Source organism: Stegostoma tigrinum, chromosome 6 (genome assembly GCF_030684315.1).
Source record: "Stegostoma tigrinum isolate sSteTig4 chromosome 6, sSteTig4.hap1, whole genome shotgun sequence".
NCBI classification, from domain to species: domain Eukaryota; kingdom Metazoa; phylum Chordata; class Chondrichthyes; order Orectolobiformes; family Stegostomatidae; genus Stegostoma; species Stegostoma tigrinum.
The window spans coordinates 78025316-78040502 of record NC_081359.1 but is presented as its reverse complement, the minus strand read 5'-3'; positions in this window follow the sequence as shown (position 1 = coordinate 78040502).

Below are 15187 nucleotides of genomic sequence, written 5' to 3'. Positions count from 1 at the left end.
ATAACTGTTGGTGCAGGTATGGAGGTGTCCTGAGCAACTAAGTAGGCCACACAGAGGGCTTGCAGGATTAGTGGTCCTGCATTGTCAAGTTGGATGAGGGAAGATGTTGCAGGTGAAAGTGAGCGTGGTATAGCATGAACCTTGCTGGGATGTGGGTACAATAATAGAGATAAAGTGAGTTGATGAGCTGAATGGTCTACATCTGCTCCCATATCTTATGTACATCTCTTACATCATTCACTACCATTTCATTCCAATTACATTCATGGAGGGAGATTTGAAAAAGTTTATTTCATAAAAGTTGAGAAGGCTAAAGTGTGCCATAGCAGAGATTTTGAAGATTATAAAGGACTATGATTAAGTGAGCATTTCTCATGGGCCATAATAATCAAAGAGAGAAATAAGGATTTTTTAAGGCAAAAGGTGGCTAGAATGGAATTTCTTGTTCTAAACTATTATCGAAATAGGATCTATAAATTCCTATAAAAGAATTCGCAGCTTGAAATGTTGATCTTTTGTATATAGGCCATTGGTCACAACAGGCCAGTGAGAGGAAAATGATTGTTATAAAGGAGGTAATAGTAGAGTATTTAGAAATCTCAATCTGATCAAACAAAGTCAGCGGGGTTTTATGAAGGGGAAATCATGCCTGATAAATATACTACAATTCTTTGAGCAGGTAACAAGCAGGGTAAATTAAGGGCTACCAGTAGATGCCACATATTTGATTTCCTAAAGTACCGCATGATATGTTACTTAATAAGATAAACACTAATGGTATTGCAGTTAGTGCATTAACAGGTTAGAAAATTGGCTAATTAATAGAAGACAGACAGTTGGGATAAAAGGGGCATTTTCAGGATGACAATCTGTAACTAGTGGAGTGTCACAAGGATCAGTGCTGGTGCCACAATTATTTACATTATGAATTAATGAGCTGGATGAGGCAAGTGAATATGCTATTGGCAAGTTTGCAGGTGACACAAAAAATAGGTGGAAGGGACATTTTGAGGGCCACAAAAGGAGCTTGTAGAAGGACATAAAATGATTAATTGAGTTGACAAATACTTGGTAAAAGGGGCGTGATGTGAGAAAATGTGAGGTTGTGCACTTTAACAGGAAGAATAGAACAGCTTAATATTATTTCAATGAAGAAAGACTTATAGAAACCTGCAGCACAGAGGGATTTGGGTGTCCTACTGTCTGAATCACAAAAAACTGGCATCTATGTTCACCATGTAATACGTAAGATAAACCTTAATAAATGCAGGAAAGGGGACCCAAGGAATGGCAGGTCAGCCAAGATCCTATTGAATGGCAGAGCAGGCTCAAGGGGCTGTACGGCAGACTCCCCTTCCTATATCTTATAGTCTTATTAAATGGAATGTTGTTCTTTACTTCAAAGGAAATTGAATATAAAAAAGGTAGGTTTTGCTAAAATTATAAAAGGCACGAGTCAGACCTCAGCTGAAATGCTGTGTACCTTGTCTAAGGGAAAATTTACTGGCATTGGAGGCAGTCCAGAGAAAGTTCACTAGGTTGATCCCAGACATGGAAGGATTTCTTATGAGGCGAGGTTGAGTTGGTTTGACTTGCACTTGTTAGAGCTTAGGAGAATTGGAGGAGACCTCATTGAAATGAAAGATCCTTAGGGGGCTTGACAAGATATATATGGAAAGATCTTTGCCCCTTGTGGGAGAGTCCAAGACCAGGGAACATAATCTTAGACTAAGGATGAAGTCATTTAAGAGATGAAGTGGATTTTCCCCTCTCAGTGTGTGGTGTATCTCTGGAATTCTTTAATGCTGTTGAGGCTGAGTCATTACGTATATTCGAGGTTGAGATAGACAGATTTCTAATCTGGCCGAATTCTGCCCTTACATAGAATAGAATCATAGAATCCTACAATGTGGAAACAGGCCATTTGGCCCAACAAGTCCACACCGCCCCTCCAAAGAGCATCCCACCCAGACCCAGTCCCCGAATTTCCCATGTCTAACCCACGTAACCCAAACATCCCTGGGCACCATGGGAAATTTATCATGGCCAATCCACCAAACCTGCACATCTTTGGACTGTGGGAGGAAACTGGAGCACCCAGAGAAAACCCATGCAGACACGAGGAGAATATGCAAACTCCACATCTATGGCCTTATAGAAGAAACTCAGTAAGATCTATAAATATTACAAAGTTCTGAAACTAGAATACAGTGAGTGAGTTACACCAAAGTAAAATGCAATCTAAAATAATAAAAATAGGTATGGAAAATAGAAAAGAAACATGAGGTGAACAAAAATATGTAACTTTTTATTTTTATAGATGATTTTAGAGTGTTTAATATTACTGTAAACTCAAGGTTATGTTAATAAAAGCTATTTCTAATATGTTGAATATCTTCAGCTCATTTATTTTGTTTTCAGTATTCTCCCCACCATAAGATTTTTGCTGGTTTAGTGGACCCAGAACATTCTGCTGCCTTACCCACACTCATTCTTCATGCATGATCTCAGTTAAGAATATTAATATATAATAATACTAACAATAATAGTTCGAGCATGGGAGCCGTCACAACTAAGTTCCTTGTTTCATTATGGCTTTTTTTGAACATTCCATAGTAGGAGCTCACTGAATAGCAATCAATCATGGGCATTGTAGCTGGCTTTTACATTTCCTAGCTCAGCTGAAATTAACACTCCAACTACTCCCCGCTTGAGATAAATGACCACAACACAGACTCAGAATGAATCCTATGACTCACTGCTCTGCATTTGGTTAATATTACAGGAGAATGAAAGAAACCAAAACCAATGAAAGAGTAGAAGCATTGGATTATGATGAGTAATTATGCAAATGTGACATATTCTCACTGGAAAGGAGAAGATTGAGAGGTACGATCTCTGAGCTGATATGATTACTGTTTTAGGGACTGAAACAGAAACCATTCCTACTTCACCTGTCCTAGAACAGTGGCACCTGTTGACATGGCCTATGGTAATGACATCACCACAGGATGGTTTAACTTCAGAACTGACTTGCAAAAACAAAATTTCAGTAAGCAAGTGATAAATTTGTCGAGGGTCCCCAGGGAACTTGTGGGGCTATTCTCTCCATAACTCCCTCTCTCAGTCACCCCATCCCCTTCCCCCATACTTTTCTGCAAGTGTGGTAAATGTCATAGAATCCCTACAATGTGGAAACAGGCCGTTCGGCCCAACAAGTCCACTCCGACCCTCAGAGCATCCATAACACCATAAGAGAAATTAGGCCATTCAGCCCATGGAGTCTGCTCCGCCATTCAATCATGGCTGATAATTTCCTCAACCCCATTCTCCCGCTTTCTTCCCATAACCCTTGATCCCCTTGATAATCAAGAACCTATCTATCTCAGCCTTAAGTGTACTCAATGACCTGGCCTCCCACAGCCTTCTGTAGCAGTGAATTCTATAGATTCACCACTATCTGGCTGAAGAAGTTTCTCCTTGTCACCATTTTAAAAGATCTTCCCTTTCCTCTAAGGCTCTGCCCTCAGGTCCTAGTTACTCCTACCAAAGGAAGCATCTTCCCAATATCCACTCTGTCCAGACCATTCAGTATTCTGTAAGTTTCAATTAGACCCCCCCTCAGCCTACCAAACTCCAATGAGTACAGTCTCAGCGTTCTCAAAAGTTCCTCATATGTTAAGCTTTTCCTTCCTCAGACCTTTCACGTGAACCTCCTTTGAACCCGCTCCAGAGCCAATACATCCTTCCTGAGATATGGGGCCCAAAACTGAACACAATACTCCAAATGGGCCTGACCAGAGCCTTATAAAGCCTCAGTAGTACATCCCTGCTTTTATATTCAAGTCCTCTCAAAATAAATGCCAAAACTGCATTTGCCTTTCTGACTACTGACTCAATTTGCAAGTTTACCTTGAGAGAGTCCTGGACTAGAACTGTCAAGTCTCTTTGCACTTCAGGCTTCTGAATTTTCTCTCCATTTAGAAAATAATCCATGCTTTTATTCTTTTTACCAAAGTGCATGACCTCACACTTTCCCACATTGTACTCCATCTGCCACTTCTTTGCCCACTCTGCTAACCTGTCCAAATTCTTCTGTAGCCTCCCCACCTCCTCAATACTACCTGTCCCTCCACCTATCATTGTATCGTCTGCAAACCTAGCCAGAATGCCCACAGTTCCTTCATCTAGATCATTAACGTATAAAGTAAAAAGTTGTGGTCCCAATGCTGACCCTTGTGGAACACCACTTGTCATCGGCTGCCATCCTGAGAAAGACCCTTTTATCCTCACAGTCTGCTTTCTGGCAGTCAATCTTCTATCCATGCTAATTCCTCGCCTCCAATAGTATGGGCCCTTATATTACTCAGCAGCCTCCTGTGCAGCACCTTATTAAAGGCCTTCTTGAAGTCCAGGTAGATAACATACATTGACTCTCCTTGGTCTACCCTGCTTGTTACTTCCTCAAAGAATTCTAGCAGATTTGTGAGGCATGACTTCCCCTCGATGAAACCACGCTCACCTTGCCCTATATTACCATACACTTCCAAATATTCAGAAATCTCATCCTTTACAATGGACTCTAATATCATACCTATGACTGAGATTAGGCTAATCAGCCTGTAATTTTCCATCTTTTGCCTTACTCCCTTTTTAAACAGGGGGTCACGTTAACGATTTTCCAATCCTCTGAGACCCTCCCAGAATCTAGCGATTCCTGAAAGATTACCACTAATGTTTCCACTATGTCTTCAGCTATCTCCTTTAGAACTCTGGGGTGTAGTTCATTTGCTCCAGGTGATTTATCCACTGTCAGGCCAATCAGAATCACTAGCACCTTTTCCGTGGTGATGGCCACCATACTCAGCTTTGCCCCCTGACTCTCTTGAATTTTAGGTAGATTACTTGTGTCTTCCACTGTGAAGACTGATGCAAAGTAATTATTTAGTTCCTTAGCCATTTCCTTGTTCCCCACTACTATCTCTCTGCAGTCATTTTCCCATGGCCCAATGTCCACTTTTGGCTGTCTTTTGCCCTTAATATATCTAAAGAAACTTTTACAGTCTTCATTTATATTACTGGCTAGCTTACCCTCGTATTTAATCTTCTCCCTCCTTATTTCTTTTTTTGTTGGTCTTTGTAAGCTTCCCAGCCCTCTGGTTTCCCACTGCCCTTCGCCAGATTATATGCTTTCTCTTTTGCTTTTATGCTATGCCTGACTTCCTTAGTCAGCCATGGTTGCCTGATGCTCCCTGTACCATACTTCTTTTTCCTAGGGATGAATTTTTGCTGTATCTCCTGAATTACTCCCAGAAACTCGTGCCATTGCTGTTCCTCTGACAATCCTGCATGGCTCTTCTTCCAGTCAATTCTGTCCGGCTCCTCCCTGATACCTCTGTAGTCGCCTTTATTCAACTGTAATACCGTTACCTCTGATTCTATCTTCTCCCTCTCAAATTGCAGAGTAAATTCTATCATCTTATGGTCACTGCCTCCTCAGGATTCTATTACCTTAAGTTCCCTTATCAAGTCTGCCTCATTGCACAATGCTAAATCCAGTTATCGCCTTTTGGACTCCAATATGAGCTGCTCCAAAAAGCCATCTCATAGACATTCCACAAACAGCTTTTCTTGCAATCCACTACCAACATGATTTTCCCAGTCCACCTGCATATTGCAATCCATCATAATCACTGTGAATTTGCCTTTCCTACACACTTTTTCCATCTCCTGGTGTATCTTACACCACAGCTCCTGACTACTGTTTGGAGGCCTGTACACAAATCTCACCCAGGCCCAACTCTAATCTACACATCCCTGAGCACTACAGCTAACTTAGCATAGCCAATCCACTTAGCTTGCACATCTTTGGACTGTGGGTGGGAACCAGAGCACCTGGAGAAACCCACGCAGACACGGGGAGAATGTACAAACTCCACACCGTCGCCCGAGTGTGGAATCATGCCTGGGTCCCTGGCACTGTGAGGCAGCAGTACTAACCACTGAGCGAGCCTGCAGCACCAGATGCTACACTTATCCTTTGATCTCCTCTGTTTTCACCATCCATGGCCCTAAGCAATCCTTCCAGGTTGGACAGCAAATTATATTTACATCCTTCAATTTAAGTCTGTGTTTACTGCTCACAATATGGCCTGCTCTACATTGAGAAGACAGATTTAGTTAATATCTAGTTTAATAACTGTTCAACTATAATGTAATATGTTTTGTAAAGAAGTCTAGTCTGTAAAGATGACCACAGACTCCATAAAAGTGGTTTTTAGAAGTCATACCACTGAATGGAGTGAATTAGCAAAGCCAAAAAAAAGAGATGGACTGGTGTGTTCTCTCAGCTGAGAGTGGAAAGGCAGGCACTTGGGATTTGATTTATCCTTATACAATGCGATGGGTTCTTCTCAAGGTGTGAGAATTAAAAGCTGCTGAAAAAGTGCATAATCTCTCATTTCCCATATAATCCCACCTGCCAAGTTCTAGAAAGACACCAAAGAGAACTCCAGCATAAGTAACTTTGTGTTTTGGAAAAATGATCCATCAAAGTTAATGTAGCAACGATTATTGTTTGGATGTGAGAAGACAGATATGAAATGTTGTTATAAGTCCAAGAAGATCTCTGAGAGACACCATTAAAGACAGAGTTCTGAGCCAAAGGAGCGTAAAATGAAGAAATCAAGGGCTGTTTTGTTGAAAGGATCCAAAGAACTAAAAAAGTCAAGACAGATGTCTCCTTCCTAAGTATGCTGCACCTACTGAGTCTGCTTGTAGAGGCAATCTCTAACTGACTACAAAAGCCGCTTAAACTTATGAATCTTGATTTCAGGCTTTAACCCTCAGAAAGAAAATCTTCAAGTAAGAAACACATTGGCAACACTAACAGACAGATCATACTTTCATCTCTATACCCACTTGTATAGATACAGCCACTCTTCAAATGATATTTTAATTAATAACTGTATCGCAATTTATATATAAAGTTTAAGCGATGGTTGTGTAAAAAGAAACTAACGTTACATTACTGCAACGTTTCCAGAAGGCAGCTCACCTCCATTATCTCAAGGGCAATTTGGGATGGGTAATAATTGCTGATCTTGCTCACATGCCAAGAAGAAATGAAAATTAACAAATAGTTGAACAGTCTTGAAGAACAGTCATATCAGTGTGGGAGCATTAACTCTGCTTCTCTCTCTGCAGATGCAGCCAGCACCGGTTGAGCTTCTCCATCCAGCTTTCATGCTAATTTTGTTTTTATCTGCTAGTTCTGGAACCAGGAATCAATACTGCACTGGCTCTGTAAACAGGCTTTTGGAGTGCAGCCACCAGTTTACAGAGAATGCTGTCTTCTGCACTTATTGTCCTTACTTCAGATTAGAAGCGTCTGTAGTATTTTGTTTAGTTAGACAGTAATTAAACTCCAAAATTGCCTCACAAAATTCTATTACTCTTATTTTGTATCAACTTTCAGCATTTAAAGAACAGAAACAAGGAATGAGAGTAGATCATTCAGTCCTTTGAGCCTGCTCTGCAATGCAATAAGATCATGGTTGATCTCATTTTAACATCAACTCTACATTCCTGCATGTTCTTGACAATCTTGACATCTTAGATTCTTGACAATCTTCCATCACCTTGGCAATCAAGAATGTGCCTAACTCTGCTTTAAATATATTTAAAAATTCTGAATTCACTGCCTTTTAAGAAAGGGAATTCCCAAGACTCATAACTCTCTGAGACAAAACAAGCTTTCCTCATGTCTGTCTTAAATGGGTGACACATTAATTTTAAATAATGGCTGCTCATTCTAAATTCTCCCACAAGAGGAAGCATCCTTTTTACACCTACCCAGTCAAGCCGTCTCAGCATCTAATATGTTTCAACTAAGTTACCTCTAACTCTTCTAAACTCTGGAGATTGCAGACCTACCCTCTCTAACTTTTCCTCATAATGTAATCCACTCATTCCAGGCATTAGTCCAGTAAACTTTTTCTGAATTATTCTTACAAATTAACACAATCAATAACCATAGGGACCAGGACTGTACGCAGCACTGCATGATGTGGAGGTGCCAGTGTTGGACTGGGGTGGACAAAGTCAGAAATCACATGACAGGTTTATTCGAAAACACAAGTTTTCAGAGCCTCATTCCTTCTTCAGAAGTTAGTGACAGAGGTACTATTAGACACAGAATTTATAAGTTAAAAAATCAAAGGGTCACACCACTGATGAGGATGTATTAAATAAACCTAATGTGCTGTTAAATCTTTAATCAGTTAAAAGGTTTTAATTGATTAATATGCACGCGTATATGCAAATCCATGAATTCCTTTCAAGTCACTGTCCTGAAAGAACTACAGGTTACATCAGTGTAAAGAAGAGGTGACATTTTAGGTCAGACAATATATGTTAGTTGTGAGGTCTTGTTTAGAATCTGTTTGTGTTTTGTTTGGAGTCAGATTGGTTCTATTTCTAAACTAGGAATTTATAAAATGCCACATTGACTGACTGTCTATAAATTGTGTGTTTTTTGAACAAATTAGACTGTATCTGCAAATCCAAATTCAACTGTAAAGTTGATACAAAATAAGTGTAATAGAATTTTGTGAGACGATTTTGGAGCTTAATTACTGTCTAACTAAGCAAATCACTACAGATGCTTCTAATCTGAAGTAAAGACAATAAGTGCAGAAGACAGTATTCTCTGTAAACTGTGATAATGGGAACTGCAGATGCTGGAGAATCCAAGATAATAAAATAATAATAAGTTAAAAAATCAAAGGGTCACACCACTGATGAGGATGTATTAAATAAACCTAATGTGCTGTTAAATCTTTAATCAGTTAAAAGGTTTTAATTGATTAATATGCACGCGTATATGCAAATCCATGAATTCCTTTCAAGTCACTGTCCTGAAAGAACTACAGGTTACATCAGTGTAAAGAAGAGGTGACATTTTAGGTCAGACAATATATGTTAGTTGTGAGGTCTTGTTTAGAATCTGTTTGTGTTTTGTTTGGAGTCAGATTGGTTCTATTTCTAAACTAGGAATTTATAAAATGCCACATTGACTGACTGTCTATAAATTGTGTGTTTTTTGAACAAATTAGACTGTATCTGCAAATCCAAATTCAACTGTAAAGTTGATACAAAATAAGTGTAATAGAATTTTGTGAGACGATTTTGGAGCTTAATTACTGTCTAACTAAGCAAATCACTACAGATGCTTCTAATCTGAAGTAAAGACAATAAGTGCAGAAGACAGTATTCTCTGTAAACTGTGATAATGGGAACTGCAGATGCTGGAGAATCCAAGATAATAAAATGTGAGGCTGGATGAACACAGCATGCCCAGCAGCATCTCAGGAGCACAAAAGCTGATGTTTCGGGCCTAGACCCTTCATCAGAGAGGGGGATGGGGTGAGGGTTCTGGAATAAATAGGGAGAGAGTGGAAGGTGGACCGAAGATGGAGAGAAAAGAAGATAGGTGGAGAGGAGAGTATAGGTGGGGAGGTAAGGAGGGGATAGGTCAGTCCAGGGAAGAGGGACAGGTCAAGGAGTTGGGATGAGGTTAGTAGGTAGGAGATGGAGGTGCGGCTAGGGGTAGGAGGAAGGGATGGGTGAGAGGAAGAACAGGTTAGGGAGGCAGAGACAGCTGGTGGCTGCACTCCAAAGGCGCGCGCGCGCGTGCGTGCGCATGTGCGTGTGCGTGTGTGTGTGTGTGTGTGTACGTGCGCGCTTGTGAGGGGGAGAGGGAGAGCGTATGTGTGTGTGTGTGAGAGAGAGAGAGTAAATATGTGTGTGGGGGAGGCAGTGGGGTGGACAGTGACTTGCATTGATTTATGGATTTACATGTACACATTAATCAATTAAAACCTTCTAACTGATTAAAGATTTAGCAGCACCTTAGGTTTGTTTAATACATCCTCATCAGTGGTGTGACCCTTTGATCCTTTACGTATAAATTATGTCTGCTACTAACTTTCTCGCTAACTTCTGAAGAAGGAGTGAGGTTCCGAAAACTTGAGATTTCAAATAAACCTGTTGGATTATAATGTGGTGTTGTGTGATTTCTGACCTTGTCCACACTATTGCAGATGCAGTTTCACTAATGCCCTCCATAATGAAACATAAACTCCCTACTTGTGCATTCAACCCTTGCAATAAAACATAACATTCTATTAGCATTCCTGATCACTCGCTGTACCTGCGTACCAATCATCTTCAATTCATGCACTTGGGCATCCAAGTCTCTCTGCACCCTAGAACTCTACAACTTCTAAGTATTTAGGCAGTATGCTTTTTAAAAAAATTTTCTGCCAGAATAGACTAATGACACTGGCCCACATTGTACTTAATTTGTCAGATCTTATATTTGATCAGAATCTTAAGAATCAGATTAGTCACATAGGCTTGAGTTATGTATGTGATGGTTCGGCTCTGATTTACGTAAACCATGTTAAAAGTAAACATAACTGTAGTGAATCATTTGATATTACAAGTTGCAGATGTTTTTGGATCCCACACTTGTCAAATTAGCTTTATTATGCATTTTAGCTTGAAATTCTGGCTATGTTAAATATCAGTCATATAAACAAAATTGTGTAGTAAAAGTCTCATGTATACATGAGATGGCAAACAATGCTTGCTACTGTGCATAAGAAAACTTTGCATTTATTTCATGTTTTCATGTAATCAAGAAAAATGTGATGCCAACTCAAAGAAGAAGATAATGAAATGTTGGATAATATCCAGGTCACAGGAGGATGTTTTTAAAGAGGGTCTTAAAGTAAACAAGGATGGCATAAAGCAAAGCCTCCTGGGTAATAATCTCTGGATTACTACCAGAACCACAGGCAAATTAACATAGGGTAAATAAAGTCAAGGCCATGGTTGTGTGGCTCACAGATTGATGTCTTTGTGGAATGGGTTTCAGTTCATGGGACACTGGCACCACTACTGGAGCAGGATGGGGCTGTTCTGGTGGAATGGACTTCACTTGGAACTATGCTGGGACCAGTGTCCTAGTGAATTGAATAAATAAGGCTGCAGAGAGGGATTTAAACTCATTGGTGTGGGGGTTGGGTTTGACAGAGTGGAAATATAGGTTTACAGAGCAAGAGGATATGCCAGAATTACAAGGCAGCTATTTAGATAACAATATCCAGAGTGGAATAGGAAGGGACAAAGCATACAAACTTATGAAAAAGAGCAACAATTAGGTCAAAGCCGAAAAGATTAGTAAAAAGACAAAATGAATGGTTTTTTGCTTAAATGCTCATAATATTCAGAACAAAATAAATGAAATAGTGACACAAATTCAGGTTAATGGGTACGATCTTATATCTAATATAGAGACATGGTTACAAGGAGATCAAAGTTTGGAAATAAATATTCAGGAGTATGTAGCTGTGTGAAAGCACAGACAGGAAGAAAATGGTGGTGGGGTAGCATTACTGGTACGGGATGACATACATATGGTAGCAAGAAATTATTTTGAAGTTAAGAATGTGGCATCCAGATCGGCGTACATAAATACAAAAGGAAAGACACGGGTAAGTGTAGCATATAGGTGCCCTAACAATAGCTATACAGTGGGACAGAGAATAAAGTAGGAGGTAATGAGGGCATGTAAAAAAAGGCAGCACATTAATCATGGGTGATTTTAATCTTCATTTAGATTGGAATAGTCAGATTGGCACAGTTAGCCATAAGGATGAATTCATAGACAGTATTTGGGATAATTTCCTAGAATTTGGAAACAACCAGATGTCAGGCTATTTTAGATCTGATGATATGTAAAGAGGCAGGTTTAATAAAGTGATGTTGGAGCAAAAGATGCTATAGGAAACAGTGACCATCACAGAGTAGAATTTAGCATTTTGTTTGATAAGGAGGAACCTAGGTCCAAAACAGTTATGCTAATAACAGGAATTACAAAGGAATGAGGGCAGAGCTGGCTGGAGTGGATTGGGCAAGTAGTTTAGCACCAAAGATAGTTGGCAAACAATGGCAAACATTTAAGAAAATAATTCACGTCTTACAGCAAAGATATATCTTAATGACAAAGAAAAATTTTGGGAAGGGGATAAACTAACTAGATAACCAGGAAATTAAGGATAGCATCAATTTGAAGGAAAAAAACATAACAATGGAGCAAAGATTAGTGAATTAGAAAAGTTTAAAAATAAACAACAAAGATGACAAACAGGATAATAAACATGGCAAAGTAAACTCTGAAGGTAATCTTGCATGTCTTATCAAGAAAGACAGCAAGAACTTCTTTAATACATAAAAGGGAAGAAGGAAGCAGAGTGAACATAGCCTCCTTAGAGAACGAAGCTGGGGAATAATAATGGGAAAGGAGGAAATTGCAGAGTTGGTGAATAAATACATTACATCAGTCTTCACAGCAAAAGGCAGTAATAGCCTTTCAGAATTACTAAATAATCAAGGGGAAAAGATGGAGAGGAAATGAATACAATAAAATATCACTCGAGAAAAAGCGCTAGGGCAATTAATGGGGCTAAAGACTGACAAGGCCACTGAACCTGATCGATGCTGCTCAGGATATGAAAGGAGGAAGCTACAAAGATGATGGATGCACTAGTTGTAATCTTTCCAAGAATTTTTAGATTCTGGAAAAGTCCCATGAAGTTTGGAAAACTCAATTTAACATCTTTATTTAGAAAGAGAAGAAGACAGAAACACAGGTAACTACAGGTCAGTTTGTTTAATATCTGTTATTGGAAAATTGTGAGCATCTATTGTAAAAGATGTAATAGCAGAGCATTCAGAACATATAATAGGATTAAGTAGAATCAGCATGCTTCATGAAAGGGAAATCATGTCTGACAAATTCACTAGAATTCTTTAAGGAGGTACTATGCAAGATAGAAGAAGAAGAAGCAAGTGATTGTAATATATCTGGATTTTCAGAAGGCGTTCAATAAAGTAACATACATAAAGTGATTTAATGGGATGAGAGCCAATGGTGTTGTGATAGTATATTAGCTTAGATAGAGGATTGGTTAACTAATAGAAGACACGACAAAACAGTACTGAAAGAGAATCATTAGACCCAAAATTCTAAATCTGATTTCTCTCCACAAATGATGCCAGACATGCTGCATTTTTCAAACAATTCTGTTTTTGTAATAGAAAACACAGTTAGGATATGGGAGGCATTTTCAGATGGCAGTCTATAACTACTACAGGGATCAATGCAGGATACACCGTTAGTTGCAATATATATTATGACTTTGCTTGAAGAAAGTGAATGCACTCGTGCCAAGCTTGTGGATAACATAAGAATAGCGAGAAACTTAAGTTGTGAAGATGATACAAAAAGACTACAGAAACAGTTTAAGTGAGTAATCAGAGCTTGGCAGGTGGGATTATATGAGAAAATGAGAGGTTATGCATTTTGTCAGGAACAACAGGAGTTGTATATTAATTTTAAATGGAGGAATACCGCACAAAGCTACAGAACAGAAGTATATGGGAGTCCTCATGCATGAATCAAAAAAATCTTGCATCAAAGTTCAGCAAGTAATAGGGAAGGCAAATGGGATGTTGGCCTTTATTTCAAAGGGAATATAATCTAAATGTAGGGAGTTTTTGCCAAAACTGTACGAGGCATTAATCAGACCACAGCTGAAGTACTATGAACAGTTTTGGGGCCCTTACCTGAGGAAAGATAAACTGCCATTGGAGTAGTCAAGAAAAGGTTTACTAGGCTAACACAAAATATGGTGGGTTGGCCTTATGAGTAGAGGTTGAATAGGTTGGGCCTGTACTCAACAGAGTTTGAAGAATGAGAGGCAACTTATTGAAATATACTATATTCCAGGGGAGTTGACAGAGTAGATGCAGAAAAGTTGTTTCACCTTGTGGAAGAGTCAAGGACCAAAGGTGATAACCTCAGAATAACAGTCACCCATTTAAATGGATCAGAAAGAGCTTCTTCCCTCAGAAGGAAGTGAATCTATGGAATTCTTTACTGCAGAGAGCTAATGAGGCTGGGTTATTGCATAGATTCGAGTAGTTCCTTGAATAGACTCATACTACAGTTGCAGTTATTGTGAATCATAATGATAATTACTAGACCCACCTGCCATAACTGCAAAGCATCACCTGTCCTACGACCTCCATTGAATTTTACTCAGTTGAGTCAATATTCAAACTTTGAAATGCCACAATTTTTAAAAAATCTAGCATGTGTAATTTATTTGATATAGAGATTGTAGGAACTGCCAATGCTGGAGAATCTGAGATAACATGGTGTGAAGCTGGATGAATACAGCAGGCCAAGCAGCATCAGAGGAGCAGGAAAGTTTGACGTTTCAGGTCAAGACCTTTCTTCAGAAATGGATGCCTACCTTAAAGAAGTTACCCTTCTCAGTTCATCCCTCTCCCACTGCAATCCTCTTGTATTTTCTTCGGCCCTGAAATTGCTCGACTACGTCCTAAAGCAAACCCACGTTCACTGACTCTAACCCCAACTCATTGACCTGTGTGTCTCCTCTCACCCTATCTTCTCCTTTATCCATCGTCTATCCACCTCCCCCTGTCTCCCTATTTATTTCAGAATCCCCTTCCCCTCCCCTATTTCTGAACAAGGGTTTCGACCAGAAACGTCAAACTTTCCTGCTCCTCTGATGCTGCTTGGCTTGCTGTGTTCATCCAGCTTCACACCGTGTTATCTTTAATTTATTTGATTTTGTTTTATCCTTTAGGTCTTCAATGTAACTTAGCCTCAAAAATCCTAATTTAACTCATGTGTAATAGTAAGTGGTGCCTGATAACTGATCTGACTAAATTATAACTAATTACAAATTGCCCTTGCACTCTGGTGAAATCTACACTTAGGTGAAGCTGGTATGTGCTAATGATGCATTCCTGATAGCCAAGCGGTGAACAAACAAACCAAAATGTGTCTTTACTCAGAGAGGTTATTCATTAAGTGAAACATTACCAGGATATGTCTCCTGCATCTAATCTACTCCTGTTTCAGTCTGTCTTCTTGTATGTGTTCAAGTCACCATCTAATCAATGTTTTCCATATGTATGTGTATACAGTAAATTTCAACAGTTACAAGAAAGGTTGATGCTAATTATTAATTTACTTAGTGTGTGCCTTCCTCTTAAAAAAAATCCCAGTTCATAGTTTAATCCAATG